A 15,538-nucleotide genomic window follows, 5' to 3' on the forward strand; every position below is an offset into this window, starting at 1 on the left:
TCTATCAGAGTTTGCACAAACTTCAAAGATCTCAACAAAGCGTGTCTGAAGGATGACTTTCCATTACCAAACATTGACATGATAGTCAACATGACTGCTGGGTATGAAATGTACTCACTAATGGACGGCTTTTCTGGCTATAATCAGATTAAAATTGCTCCTGGAGATCAAGAAAAGACAACTTTCACCTGTGCATGGGGAACCTTTTGCTGGAATGTCATGACATTTGGGCTAAAGAACGCAGGAGCAACCTATCAAAGAGCAGTCACTACCATTTTTCATGACATGATGCACAAGAATATGGAAGATTATGTTGATGATACATTAGTGAAGACTATGAAGAGATCAACACATATTCAAGAGCTAGGTCCTATACTAGACAAAATGGAAAAGTTCAAACTCCAGTTAAATCCAAAAAAGTGTGCATTCAGAGTGACATCTGGTAAACTACTTGGCTACATCATTTCAAAGAAGGGAATCGAGGTTGATCCTGAGAAGGTCCAAGCCATAATGGAAATGCCACCTCCGAAGAACATTAGTCAAATGAGAAGCTTACAGGGACGTCTCCAATCCATTAGATGCTTCATTTATCAGCTAGCAGACAAAGGTCAACCTTTCACAAAAGTATTGAGGAAAGGAGTAATATACAACTTAGATCAAGAATGTGAGCAACATCTTTAGCAAATCAAAGATTACCTGTCAAATCCACCAATATTAATGCCACCTATTCAGGGTAAACCATTGATATTATACATTTCAGCAATTGATTTATCACTGGGGGCACTTCTGGCACAACATGATGACAATAAAAAGGAATGATCTATCTATTACATCAGCAGGACATTGGTGTTTTATGAAATGAACTACACTATAATAGAAAAAGAAGGCTTGACATTAGTCTTTGCATCACAAAAACTGAGACACTACATGCTAGCACATTTAGTCAAGTTGGTGGCTAAAATTGATCCACTTAAATATCTTCTTAGCAAAGCAACACTCACCGAAAGATTGGAAAAATGGGTCATGATCCTTACAGAGTTTGACATTGAATATATGGAACGCAAAGCCATAAAAGGATAGGTAATTGCTGATCAACTTGTTGAAGCTCCAATTGAAGACTCTCAACCACTGCACATCAAGTTTCTAGATGAATCAATAATGCACCTTACTCAACAACCCTGGAAGATGTTCTTTGATGGGTCTTTTACTCAAAATGGTTCAGGTGCTGGCATATTATTTATTACTCCTCAAAAGTACTCAATCCCAAAGTCTTATAAGATTTTGTTCCCTTGCACAAACAACATTGCAAAATATGAAGCTTTGGTAAATGGGATAAAGCTAGCCATTGAATGGAAGGTTGTTGAATTGCACATCTATGGAGATTCTCAGCTGGTAATCAATCAAATTAACGATACATATTAGAATCGAGACAAGAAACTAATGCCTTACAAGAGGATGGTGGATGATCTCAAGAAGTACTTTGCTTTTATATCATTCTAGTAGATTCCTAGATCCGCAAATAGAGCAATAGATGCTATGGCCACCTTGGCAACTATACTTGAATTACAAGAGTCCAATGTTTGCTTTGAATTCCTGGTGGAAGAGTTACATTACCCGACCTATGATTCTCCTGAGACCCAAATAATATGCTCTATTATTGGACATGACTCATCCCGATATAGTCACATCTACTCCTATCTACACGCGACCAAATTATCCCTGAAAATCTTACCCGAAATGAGAAAAGAAACTAACCCAAAATGCTTCGCGGTATGTTATCATAGAGAATGATCTATTTAGACGAGGTTTGGATGGTACATTGCTTAGATGTCTAGAAACTGAAGAATCTAAACGTGTATTATCGGAAGTCCATGAAGGTATTTGTGGATCTCATTCGAATGGTCTTACTTTAGCATGGAAACTACTAAGGGTTGGTTACTACTGGCCAGGCATGGAGAAGGATGCAGTCAAATTTGCTAAGACCTGTGAGAAATGTCAGCTACATGGGAACATCATACATGCCCCGACAAGGGATCTCATACCATTCATTACACATTGGCCTTTCCAGCAATGGGCCTTTGATCTCATTGGTCAGATCTATCCTGCATCATCTAATAGACATAAATTTATCATAACTGCTACTGAGTATTTCACCAAGTGGGTAGAGGTGGTTCCGCACATCAAAGCAACTGGTAAACAAGTCACCCTGTTCATCTTAAACTATATCATCTACAAATATGGGATACCTTCGTCCATTGTGACTGATAATGGAGGACAGTTCAAGAATAAAGCCCTAGACAAGCTCTGTGAGAAATTCAAAATAAAACAACATTGGTCATCAGTATATTACCCTCAAGGTAATGGACAAGCCAAGGCATCTAACAAAAACCTATTGACTATCTTGCACAGAACAGTGAACAAGTCAGGGAAGGATTGGCATCTGCAGCTCAATCCTGCATTACGGGCTTATAGAACAAGTATCAAAACACCTACTGGGGCTACACCTTTTTCTTTGGTGTATGGGTCTGAAGCAGTATTACCTATTGAAGTGGAAATACCATCTCTAAGAGTTTCTTTGCAAGGTCTTGTTACTGATGAAGACCATAGAATATCTAGATTGCAAGAACTCGAATTGCTAGATGAACGTCGACAAGTGGCATTTGATCATCTCAGAGTGTATCAAAAGAGAATGTCCAGAGGATATAACAAGAAGGTTAGACAGAGAGAATTTCAGGTTGATGACCTAGTCCTGAGAGAAAATCTAAAAAATCAACAGTTTCGAGACAACAAAGGGAAGTTTGAACCCAATTGGCTAGGTCCCTACATCATTACTCCAGTCTTCGGCTCTGGTGCCTATCAACTCTTAACATCGAAAGGAGTCGTGAACCGATTAACACCATCCACTTGAAGAAAATTTTCACCTAGCATTTTCTACTCTAGAAAAAGTCCTGAAAAAAAAAATGAAAAAAAAATATAAAGAGAGAAATTGCCCTGGTGAAAACCTGGTAAACAGGCACCTTGGTAAAAAAAAAAGAATCTCTACCAAGCAGGTGAAAACCTGGTAAACAGGCGCCTCTTGTACCCAAGCGCTCCATCTATCAACGCAACATTGGCATTCTCGCTTTCCTGCATATTTGCTTTCATTTGTACATAACTTTCAGTCACTTTCGTGACATCCTGGTTCATTGGAACCCTCATGACTTGAAACTAATCAATTTCCTAGTCTTAGGCTAATCAATAGAGCACCTTACATGTCCTACGCACTGTCAACCAAGTCATCTTTCCGTCAGTGAAACCTGGTCGTTCACTCCGAGTTAGTCACCTATCTCCTGACTACTGAAGAGTTCTGTCACTGAGTTAACAAGCAAAACAACATAACAGAAAATAATCACTAAACAGTTTGAGCTATGCATGAAAAATTTCTTTGTATGTTGTCTTTTATATTGGTTTTCGGTTATTATCCCTTTGAGTAACTCAAGGAAGTCTATCTTGACTAAGAGGAGCAAGGATTGGGGGCATAATATTTTCTTTGTTTTCTTCTTGTAGGAATGATTCTGATGATCTGAAAACATCTAATCAGCTAGGTGTCCGTGATAAGAGCCTTCACATCAAGGTGAAATCGCCTCACATACCTCGACTCTGCTTATTTGAATGCTACAGGGAGGTCCATATCATTTCTTTGTCTGTTTTGAGGGAATTTCTTTATGATGCAATTTGGGTCCCTGCGAAATGTGTCCAAGGATATGAACGAAAAAAGGGTCATTGCGGACAAGATAATGAAAATTGCACATGAAAAGAATGGAACTCTAATTTGCCTGTCATGTTCATTATGCTCGCTGATGAAACTTAAGTATTTTACATTCAGTGACTAGGTTTAGGTTGCATTTCATTTTGTATATCATTTTGCATTTCATTCTGTATTTTATGAATTTAGAGTGATTTTGGTGTGATAATAATGATCTCTTTATCTTCTAAATGAGAGCTGGAAGCATCATCATTTCTTAGCTAAGTGGTCTCTTTTTCATCATTTCTCCGATCGAGTACTTGTATTTTGAGATGTTAGTTGCATACATAAACATCTTACATAGATTCATTATTACTCATTTGCATTCATCTTATTGCATAGAAAAATGAAAAAATTGCATTACTTATTACTCATTTGCATACATTCATCTATTTGCATATGAAAATAAACAAAATAGACATCAATAATCATTTGCATTACATTCATCCATGCTGGAAAGAAATGTATACATATAGAATAAAGCATATAGAAAGCATCTCATAGTCGAATCGACACAAGTACGATGAAGTCAAATCAGATCTCCTATATATATATATATATATATATATATATATATATATATATATATATATATCGTATAAAGTCTCAGAGTACAAAATGATGTCAAATGACATATACAACTCCCATCGGAGAAAGAATCGTATAGGCTACAAAAAAATGGGTGTGTCTACAAAAAAATATCAGAGCTACAAAAAGAATATCTAGCTCTCGGCCTCTCCCTCATCGCCAGGTGGAGGAGGAGGAGCATGCTGACCGGGATCCTGACGAGGTGCCCGAGCTCCCTCTGATCGCGCCATATACTGCGAGTATGGGACAACCTGCTGCGCAACTGGAACTGCCACTCTATATGCTGCAACATAGTAGGTTGCCCTACTAGTCTGATGTAATACCTCCTGCCGCAAAGAGTCTCGCTCTACTCTCATCTCTGCAAGCTGTTGATCTCGCTTCGCCAGCTGAGTTTGAGCCACTGTCAACTGTGACTGCTGCTCTACTAGACGTGCCCTCATCGACCGTCCAACGTCAGCCCCCTGCTCTCTCGCAGGCTCTCCACCGCCATCTCCACCTCCAGCTCCACCATGCTCCTCTTGCCACTCCCAGACCTGTCTTGGAGTTGCTTGCTCCTACTCAGTCCCGCCCAACCACACACCAATGCTCCCAAGGGATCCTCCCTCACCCCTCTATTGTCCAAGCTCAGCTAGAACCCTGCTGCTACTAGCACTAGGATCACCACCTGCCCACCTCGGAGCCTTGACTCTCTGACCCCATCCCTGTCTCTGTCCCTGGCCCTGTCCCTATCTTGGTGTGAGGGCATCATCCTCAATCTCCTCAATGCGAGGAGCCTACTCAACTGGATCTGTCAACCTAGGGAAAGGGTGATACTGGAACCAATCCTTGTATTGGGGTAATACCCCTGCATTCACAACATCGTCCATATAGTCCCATCGGAGTCTTTGTAGTCTGGTCAACTCTTGTATACTCAAGGCATAGGATAACCTCGGTGACTATCCTCACCTCTCCTCATCAGCATATCGGGCATATGTTGTGAACTCCTATGATAACCCCCTGAGGCCGGTCATACTGCCTCATCACCCGTAATACTACAAATCGCTCCACTATAGTCTACGATCTGCCAATAAGTGGGCACGTAACAAAAAGGTCCCTGCGTACCAGCCGCCAATCATCCCATGGCTCTAAACCCCTATAAGGTCTCCATACCACGGCTATCAGGTCATCTAGCTTCCATCGCCAAAAATCAGTCTTGCCCAGATGGGGCTGCGTAACATAACTGGCATAATTATATACAATCGGCTGCCCAGGCTCTCTGCTATCATCTACAATCGGCTGGCATACTGGGAGGTGCTCCCAAGCCCATATCTATAAGATCAAAACTCCAGCGGCCATGCTCTTCCCCTCTCTGTACACTATCTCATGCATCTCACGATACATGTGGGCCAAAATGCAAGAACCCCAACCAAGCCTCTGAGGTGTCTCAATCAACCTCTCTAACATCCAGCCCCATCCACACTGGAAACCCTGTTGTCCTCTATTCGGCATCAGAAAACAACCGATAAACATTGCTAGAACACAAGCAAGAGGAAACTCATCACTATACCTGCTCATCATGGTGTCCCAACTGATGGAATGTGTCAATATATCTGGATCCCTGAAGACATGCTTGACTGCCTGTAATCCGAGAAGGTGTGCTACATCATAATCCACCTTATCCCCAACAAAAGGGATATAGAGGATCCTATATACATCCTCGGGAGCAATAGTCATCTCCCCAATTGGTAAGTGGAAGGTATTATGCTCAGAATGGAATCGCTCAACCAATGTTATGAGCATACCGCGATTCACATGGATATCAAGTAATCTAAGAAGGTGCGTCAAGCCATACAAGTCAATATGAGCCTGCTCAACCTTTGATAGCTGCCAAACTAAAGTCATGGTGGGTGGATAAACACATCTGAAGAGCACATGAGGTAATTGAACCTACAAAATTCAAACAACGAAGCATCAAAAAACAAGTAAAACATCAGGCAAATCCAACTACGTCAATTACAAAAATCAAAATTTCAAGTTTAGACCTTCAAAAATGCTCATTGTTTTCCAAACAACAAAACACAAAAGGGCAGAAACTTGTACGAGTCAGGATTAGGCATAGTATGACAAAAGACTCCCATACGACAAAATATTAGACCCTGGACGACAAAATGGTCTTTTATGAACGTTGTCGTATGACATAAGGGTAGGGTTCGAATGACAAAACTAGTGGCCTGAAATGACAAAACACACTTTGACAATTTGTCGTACGAGATAGGATCCTGTCTCACACGACAAAACGAGAATGGCCGACTTCAACGTGCCAAAAAATGTAAAAATCAATAAAAAAATTCAAAATTGAAATAAATAACAGGCTTAAGATTGATCACTTACCGTTGGCTCATAGTGTCGAGGTCAATTATGTCATCTTTGGCACTCGAATCGATGCTTGCGAGTAGGGACCACCATTTTCTTCACAAAAGGCTTTTTGAATTTTCAAACTGGGGAGGGTTAAAATGAATTGAAAATGACACTTTTACCCCTTATATAGCCAAAACCCTAATTTTTCAACTTGCTCCGATGGACAAGAAAATTATACCCTTAGCTAATTCGTCCATTTTGATTCCATTTTCGGGATCAAAATCAAAATTTGAGATCATTCTCCTAGTCAATTTCAAAATTTTGAGCACTTAGCGCTTTTCATCAAATGCTCATTCTTTCTTCAAATTGTGCTCAATTTTAACACTGAATCTCAATTTAATTCTACAAATCAACTTTGTGATCAATTCAACATCATCGCCAAATTTTCAAAAATTCCTCTGAATCAATTTGTGCTCAAATAACTTATCATCGCCAACAATTGCCTATAATCATGTACCCTCGCTATCTTTCGATTTTGCTCTCGAGGGGGCATACTCGTGACCTTATGACCTCACATCTTCAAAGTCAAGAAAATTTTCAAATCTTCATCAAAAGTCGAGCAAAAATATTTTCAACTAAAAAAAATCAAACAAATTCTTATTGCTCAGGGGCATCTCATCTTCATCGCTTCATATCAAGTTGAGATCTCTCAATCATCTGAATCGAATCAATCGCTAGGGGCATATTAGTTTCATCGCTTCATATCAAGTTGATATTTGTCTTCTTTTGAATTAATCTCTTAACGTTAATTAGTTTCATCGCTTTACATCAAGCTGATTATTCGTTTAAACTCAATCAAAAGTTTAAAGAGTATCTTTGATCACACGCTAAATCTAAGTAGGTGTTCAGTTTCATTGCATTGAATCAAGTTGGATAGTTTATCTTCGCTCATCATGTCTTGATCCATCAAGTTCAAGATCAATTTTTATCTTCGCTCACTGTATCTAAGTTCAATCAAGTTCTAGATCAATAAGATCCGCTTCTTGATCAATCAAGTTCAAGTTCGATATCTTTGTTTTCTATCATTCCTCAGTTCAATCAAGTTTGGGATCGGTATTGCTTTAATCAGACTTTATTCAGCTTCATCGCTTCAATCAAGCTAAACACCTTGCTCTTTATCAGGTTCGTGATCAATCAAGTTCAGAACTAGTATCTCCTAGACATCACATATTCCTTGAACCAACGCGTTGCTCGCACATTAACTCAAAGAGGGGAAAATGTAATACCCTAAAAATGGCCATCTAAACCATGGGCCCCTAATCTCGACAACATCACCAACGTCCTAACCAAAAGGCAATTAAATCAATTTTGAGCACATAATTTATTCTTTAATCATCAAATGTCACATGGCAAGTGAATTACTCAATATTAATTAAATATTTATTTAATTAATTGAATCATTCCAAGAATATCATTTTTGATCAATTATCCTATTTTAATTTATTAAATATCCTTGCATATTTAATTAATTAATAAATTTATCATTTAATCATGCAAAAAATGAATTAATTTATTACAAAAGAAGAATTGATTACAAAGCAAGAGTTGAATTGAAAATTAAATAAAAGAATTGAATTGAGAGAGAAATCAAACTTGAGATATTATTTCTTTTTCTAAATTTAGAATTTGAAATTAGAAAAGCAATTAATTGAATTATTGATTATTCTCTTAAATTGGAACTCAAAGCTTTTCAGAAAAAAGAAGTTCGGTTGCATTAAAAAGACTCTTTTCTTGAATAAATCAAAGAATTATCTATTTTTATCATAAGTGCATGGAAAAAATTAAATCTTATTTCTAATGCAACTTGAACTTCTTATTTGAATGCATTTCAATTAAACTATAATTGGAATCTATCTCAAGGTTAACTGAACCTGATTTCTCAATTATTTTTAATTAATCCTAAATTGAGCTTTTTCATTATCTTTCTTGAGAATTCTCTATAAATTTAGCCTTCAACTCTCATTCCAAACACCCCAGAGATTTTTGAGAATACGCTTGGAGATTATTATTATGCTAATTTTGCTCTGGAGTCATTGAATATATTGTGCTTTTTTAGATTATTTGCATTTTTTAGTTTACTCATTATTGCTTGAATTTATATTGCTTGAATTCATTATTGCTTGAATCTTTCATCCATCTTGCATCCATTTAGCTTAATATCATGCTCATATAGATTAAATCCTTTGTCTTGGTGTAGTCTAGTCACTGGTATTGTTTATAAAAAATCCGAGAGCAATCTTATACTCGCATCTTTTAGAAGGTAATTGGTCGATTTGTTATGGTTATATTATTCATGCTTATATCTATCTAACCATACATGTAATGACTTAATTGAAGTGTCGTGTCTTGCAGATACATATTCTTATTCCACTTTTCACACACACAACCATCAACATCCTGAATCTCCACCAAAAGCCACACCAATACCACTTATGTATATCATCAAAGATCTTCAACAAAGCTTTGTCAGTGAAACCCTCGCCGAATCAACAAACCAAGCTTGCCAGCAAACAAGATAGCATCTGATCACCAGAACAAAACCAACTGACTGAATATGAATCTGAGTAGCATGAATAAGCCAATTCCATAACTCAAACATACTGGAGCATATCGGATCATGATGATCCAATCCAAGTAGAAACCAAACAACCTACCAGGACCAGAAGGATGTTGGTAAAGCAGCCATAACAGCTAGTGTTGACATCAATGACAAAACATCAATGCAACACATAATCAATTCCTCCAAATGGTCAACAATCTCCCCCTTTGGCATTGATGACAACACTAGATGTGAAAAAATCCAAGTGCTAAGAAATGCCAAACAAGTCTCCCCCAATGGAAGACAACCAACAGTCTCCCACACAAAGATATAAAAATGAATTTTCGAAACAAAGACCAAAATCGCGTTGTGAATGATATCTCTGTAAAGCTTTGCTTTTCACATAAATCTCTCCCACTTTGACATCAATACAAGAAATCTAACAAAAATATCAAAGCATAAACATAAGCCACTAAATCACAAGGCTAACTACTCCCCCTGTGCAGTAGCATCCCCACATCAATCCAAAAATAATGACATCTCTGATAATGCATACCGGACTAATGCCAAATAACATCAATCAACTATTTGTCGGAGGGGCAAAAACCCCTAACCTATCTCTGAGGTACTCAAATGACTCTTTAGGCAAAAGTTTAGTGAAAAAGTCCGCAATCTGCTCTTTAGTGTTCACATAAACCAGTCTAACCTCATTTTATTCCACCTTCTCCTTCAAAAAGTTATACTTGATAGATATGTGTTTTGTCTTAGAGTGAAATACCGGGTTCTTTGATATGTCAATAGCAAGAGAGTTATCACAGTGAATAACTATCAGCCTAATGCAATGCACTTTAATGTCCTTCAACATTTGCTTTATCCATAGAACTCGTGTATAGTTAGTAGCAGCAACAACATACTCAGCTTCAGTAGTAGCTAAAGAAGTACATGATTGATTCTTGTTGGTCCATGAAACCAACTTCTTTCCAAGAAAGAAAGCTCCACCATAAGTACTTTTTCAATCATCAACATCACCTGCCCAATCTGCGTCTATATATGCACATAAAGTAAAGTCATCATACTTAGGGTACCACAAACCATATTCAGATGTACCTTGCAAGTATCTAAAAATTCTTTTCACCGTACTCTCATGATTTTCTCTAGGATCACTTTGATATCTTGATGCAATACAAACAACATTCATTATGTCAGGCCTAGTCTGAGTCAAATATTGAAGACCTTCAATCATAGATTTGTATCTTGTAGGATTTATTGGTGCAGATTCATCTTTCCTTTTCAATTTCTCACTTGTAACCATAGGAGTACTTACCAGTTTAGAGTCTACCATACCAAATTTCTTCAACAATTCCCTAGCATACTTAGTTTGATAGATGAAAATACCTTTGCCAATTTGAGTAATCTGCAAACCTAAGAAAAATTTCATTTCCCCAATCATAGACATTTCAAATTCTTTCTCCATATTCTTAAAAAAATTTATGCACAACTTATCTTCACCTCCAAAAATGATGTCATCAATAAAAACTTCAATCATCAGTATATCATCATTAGTGACTTTATAATATATATTACTATGAGGATTACCTTTAGTGAAACCAAGCTTCAAAAGATATTTATCTAACCTTGCATACCAAGCTCTAGGTGCTTGTTTCAATCCATATAAAGCTTTCTTTAACCTACAAACCATGTTTTTATCATTTGAAAGTGAAAAACCATCAGGTTTCTCAATATTAATTTCCTCATCAAGATCCCCATTCAGAAAGGCACACTTAACATCCATCTAATAAACCTTGTAGTTTTTATGTACAGCATAGGCACAGAATAAACTTATAGCCTCAATCCTAGCTACAGGTGCAAAAGTTTCACCATAATCATTTCCTTCCTTCTAAGAATATCCTTTACAAACCAATCTAGCTTTGTTTCTTACAACTTGTCCATCTTCATTCAATTTATTCCTAAAAACCAATTTAGTTCCAATAACATTCTTATTTTTAGTCCGGGGAACTAAAGTTCATGTGTTATTCTTCTCTATCTGATCTAATTCTTCTTCCATAGATTTCAACCAACATTAATCTTTACATGCTTCAATTACTGATACCGGTTCAACTTGAGAAATTAAACATACCTCATTAGTTGTCAATCTCCTTCTTGTCATCGCTCCATTGTTTTTATCCCCAATGATCTGATCTTCTGAGTGATTCAATCTCACATACCTAGGAGTCTTCTGACTCTCTGTTCCTCTTCCCGGTTCTTTAGTCACTATTGAATTTTTTCATACTACTGGAGTAATTGGTTCAACATTTTGTTCCGGTAAAGGTATTAACAGTTCAGTTATGATCATTTCCATTGCCTATTCTTGCTTATAAACTTTGATTTGACTTCTATTCAACTCATCCACCTTTATATTAGCGCTCTCCACAATTCTCTACAATATCTTGTTATAACATCTATATGCCTTGCTTTTATTAGAATAACCAAGAAATATTTCTTCATCACATCTAGGATCAAATTTTCCAATGATATCATCTCTCTTGATATAACATTTACTACCAAAGATTCTGGAATACTTAACTATAGGTGTATTTCCAAACCATAATTCATAAGGTGTCTTACCAATTTCTCCTTTGATATGTACTATGTTTAATGTATAGACGGTTGTGCTCACTGCTTCTCTCCAGTAGATATGAGGTAGACTAGCTTCTATCGTCATTGTTCTAGGAGCATCCAAGATAGTTTTGTTCTTCCTTTCCACAACTCCATTTTGTTGAGGTGTCTAGGGAGCAGAAAATTGTCTCCTTATGCCATGCTTCTCACAAAAGTTATTAAACTCACCGGATGTGAATTCTCCACCATGATCTGACCTTAAACATTTAATCTTCAATCCTATCTCTGTCTCAACTTTAGCTTTAAAGATTTTAAACTTTTCAAAAGCCTCAAATTTCTCCCTTAGAAAAGTAACCCACATCATTCTAGAATAATCATCAATGATTAGCATAAAATATCTATCACCTTGAAAACTTTTAACTCCGGCAAGGCCACACAAATCACTATGAATAAGATCAAGAAAATCATTAGATTTGTCTTGTATACTCTTAAAAGAGGTTCTGACCTGTTTTCCCATTTGACATTCTTTACATACCAGATTATAGGGCCTCACAATCTTAGGTATGTCTCTAATTGCCTTAGTTGAACTGATCTTTAAAATGCAATCAAAATTCACATGACATAGCCTTTTATGCCATAGCCAACTCTCATCAATTTGTGCAATCAAACATGTCTTCTCACCAAAATTCAAATGAAACATATTACCTTTTGTCTGAGTATTGGTTGCAATCTCCAATCCAGATCTATTAATGATTTTGCATTTTCCATCCTTGAACTATAATTGAAATCCCTTATCCACCAATTGACCTACACTCAAAAGATTATGCCTTAAACCTTCAACATAATAAACATTATCAGTATTGTGCTTACCATCCAATGATATAGTTCCTTTTCCCTTGATCATACATGCTTTGTCATCTCCAAATCTAACCAGACCGCCATCAAATTCTTGCAAAGATAGAAACTTCCTTTTATCTCTAGTCATATGATGTGAACATCCACTGTCAATTACCCATTCATCCTTATATTCAATTTTAGCAACAAGTGCCTTCTCTTCAGGTACATTCTCTTCCAGTACCGGAATATCTTCCTTGATAGCCAGGACCACCCATTCCTTTCCATTACCGGAACCACTGTCAGATTCTTGTGTTGGTTCATCATCAGAATCAATCACACCTTCCTCATCCGCTATGTAGCATGATTTATCTTTGTTTTTCATGTACTTATACTTGTTTTGATAGCCAGGGTTAGGCTTAAAAGATCTTATATCTCTCTCTTCAAATCTTGAATTCCTTTCAGGACATCTAGATACAAAATGACCTATCTTATTACATGCAAAACATTTAAAAGGTGTTTTTCCTTCATACTTACTTCCTATCGGTTCTTTAGGTACTCTTCTAGAAAATAGGGCTTGAAGTTCTTCAAATTCTTCATCTTCTCTCTTCATATCATCCAATCCCTTTGCATATAAAGCTTTCCAATCTTGCTTTCCAATTGATGATGTAGATGCATGAAAAGCAGGTTCAGACTTCACAGCTCCAGAGGGTCCAAATTCTTCAAGCTCAAAAGAAGATAATTTCCCAACCAAGGTATCTCTATTGACATAAGTATTAGCCATTGTTCTCAATTCATTAATTGCAGTAGCCTTCATCTTGTAAGTCGATGGTAAAGCTCTCAGAACTTTAGAAACTATTTCATCTTCACTCAGAGTTCCACCACAACATTGAATTCCCATAACAATCTCATGTACCCTTTCCATGAATGTAGTAATCTTTTCATCTTATTCCATCTTCAAGTTTTCATATCTCACTCGGTAACCATCAAGTTTAGCAATCTTCAAAATAGGGTCACCTTCATTAAGAGTCTCCAATTTGTCTCATATAGCCTTTGCAGATGATTTGTCAGTTAATCCCATTATTTGCTGATCAGAAAGGGCACACAAGCGGGCTTCTCTTGCTCTACAATCATTCTCAAGATCCTTATCCAGGTTTGTCGAAGGAGGACTGTTAGATGTCGTATCATAAGGTGTAACACCATTCTCTGTGATTTCCCAAATCTCCTTACCGAGACATCTTAGATGAGTCTCCATCTGAATCTTCCATACTCTGTAATTTGTTCCATCAAGCCTAGGATATCTTTTCGAAAGATAGCAACAAATGAACTTGAATTGTTAGTCACCATAGGATCTTCCTCAAGCGGTTAAGCTTCTGCAGAGATGACCAGAGCTCTGATACCAATTGTTAGACAATTCAAATAACCAGAAGACAACTAAAAGGGGGGGGGGGTGAATCAGTTGTCACCAGATTACCGAAACCTTAAGCAATTAAAACTTTAATACCGAAATGCATAAACCTATTACCAAAATAGAAAATAAACCAATTAAGCATAAACAATAATTAGAGAATAAATACCATCCACATGACACCAAGATTTGTACGTGGAAAACCCAGTAAAGGGAAAAACCATGGTGAGAAGCCTACTCATAGTCAGATAATACTTTTGTAGTAAGTATGTGAATTACAATTGAGGGGCCTGCACTTGCAGGTAAGCCAACGACCTAAAGCACACTGCTCATCACAAAAGGAGTCTCGCTGACTGCATAAAAATCCAGATTACAATCCAGAAGAAGGAATGAACTGCAAAGATAGCATCTCCTATGCTTGAGTACAATTCTGGTTAAGCTCAATACCAGAGGACTAAATCCTCTTACATAAACCCAACTCGATCACCAATGATTGACCAAATCCTTTGTCTGAATGATTATTACATTATTCGCTCCTTACATATCGATATCCCTTTCCTATATGATCTACAATGAGATCTTACATCATATATATACAAATCCTCGACCACAAACAATAAGGTCGACCACCAAACAATAAATAAATTACATAATTACAAAACATGTCATTCTAAGACCAAACAAATAATATCCAACCCATAATACATCCTGAAAACACATCGAGAAGTCCAATCCACACGTTACATTAAGTCGGTCCATAGCCTAGATAAACTGAGACCCAATTTCGGTCCACACACGCTAAAGCAATGATCCCGATCAACCAAGTCTCAAACATGATTACCATCAGCATCCTGAATCTCCACCAGAAGCCGCACCAACACCACTTATGCATATCATCAAACATCTTCAACAAAGCTCTGTCGGTGAAACCCTTGCTAGAACAACAAACCAAGCTTGCCAGCAAACAGGTTAACATTCGATCACCAGAACAAAACCAACTGATTGAACATGACTTTGAGTAGCATGAATAAGCCAATTTCATAACCCAAACATACCAGAGCATACCAAATCATGATGATCCAATCCACCCAAAAACCAAACAACCTACCCGGACTAGAAGGATGTCGGTAAAGCAACCATAACAGCTAGTGTTGACATCAATGACAAAACATCAATGCAACACATAATCAATTCCTCCAAATGGCCAACAACTTGAGCTTAAGGCAAGAAGTCATTGTGAAAAATCTTGCATGCGGGGTGGTTATAGTGATCATCATGATTGTTAAGGACATGCAACAAGTGTGCAAGGGAGAATTCAGTTGCAAAAAATATTCCTTCTCTGGTGGAATTTTTCCTATAAAATTTATGGGCA

This window comes from Cryptomeria japonica, chromosome 7 (assembly GCF_030272615.1).
Source record: "Cryptomeria japonica chromosome 7, Sugi_1.0, whole genome shotgun sequence".
Taxonomy (NCBI): Eukaryota; Viridiplantae; Streptophyta; class Pinopsida; order Cupressales; family Cupressaceae; genus Cryptomeria; species Cryptomeria japonica.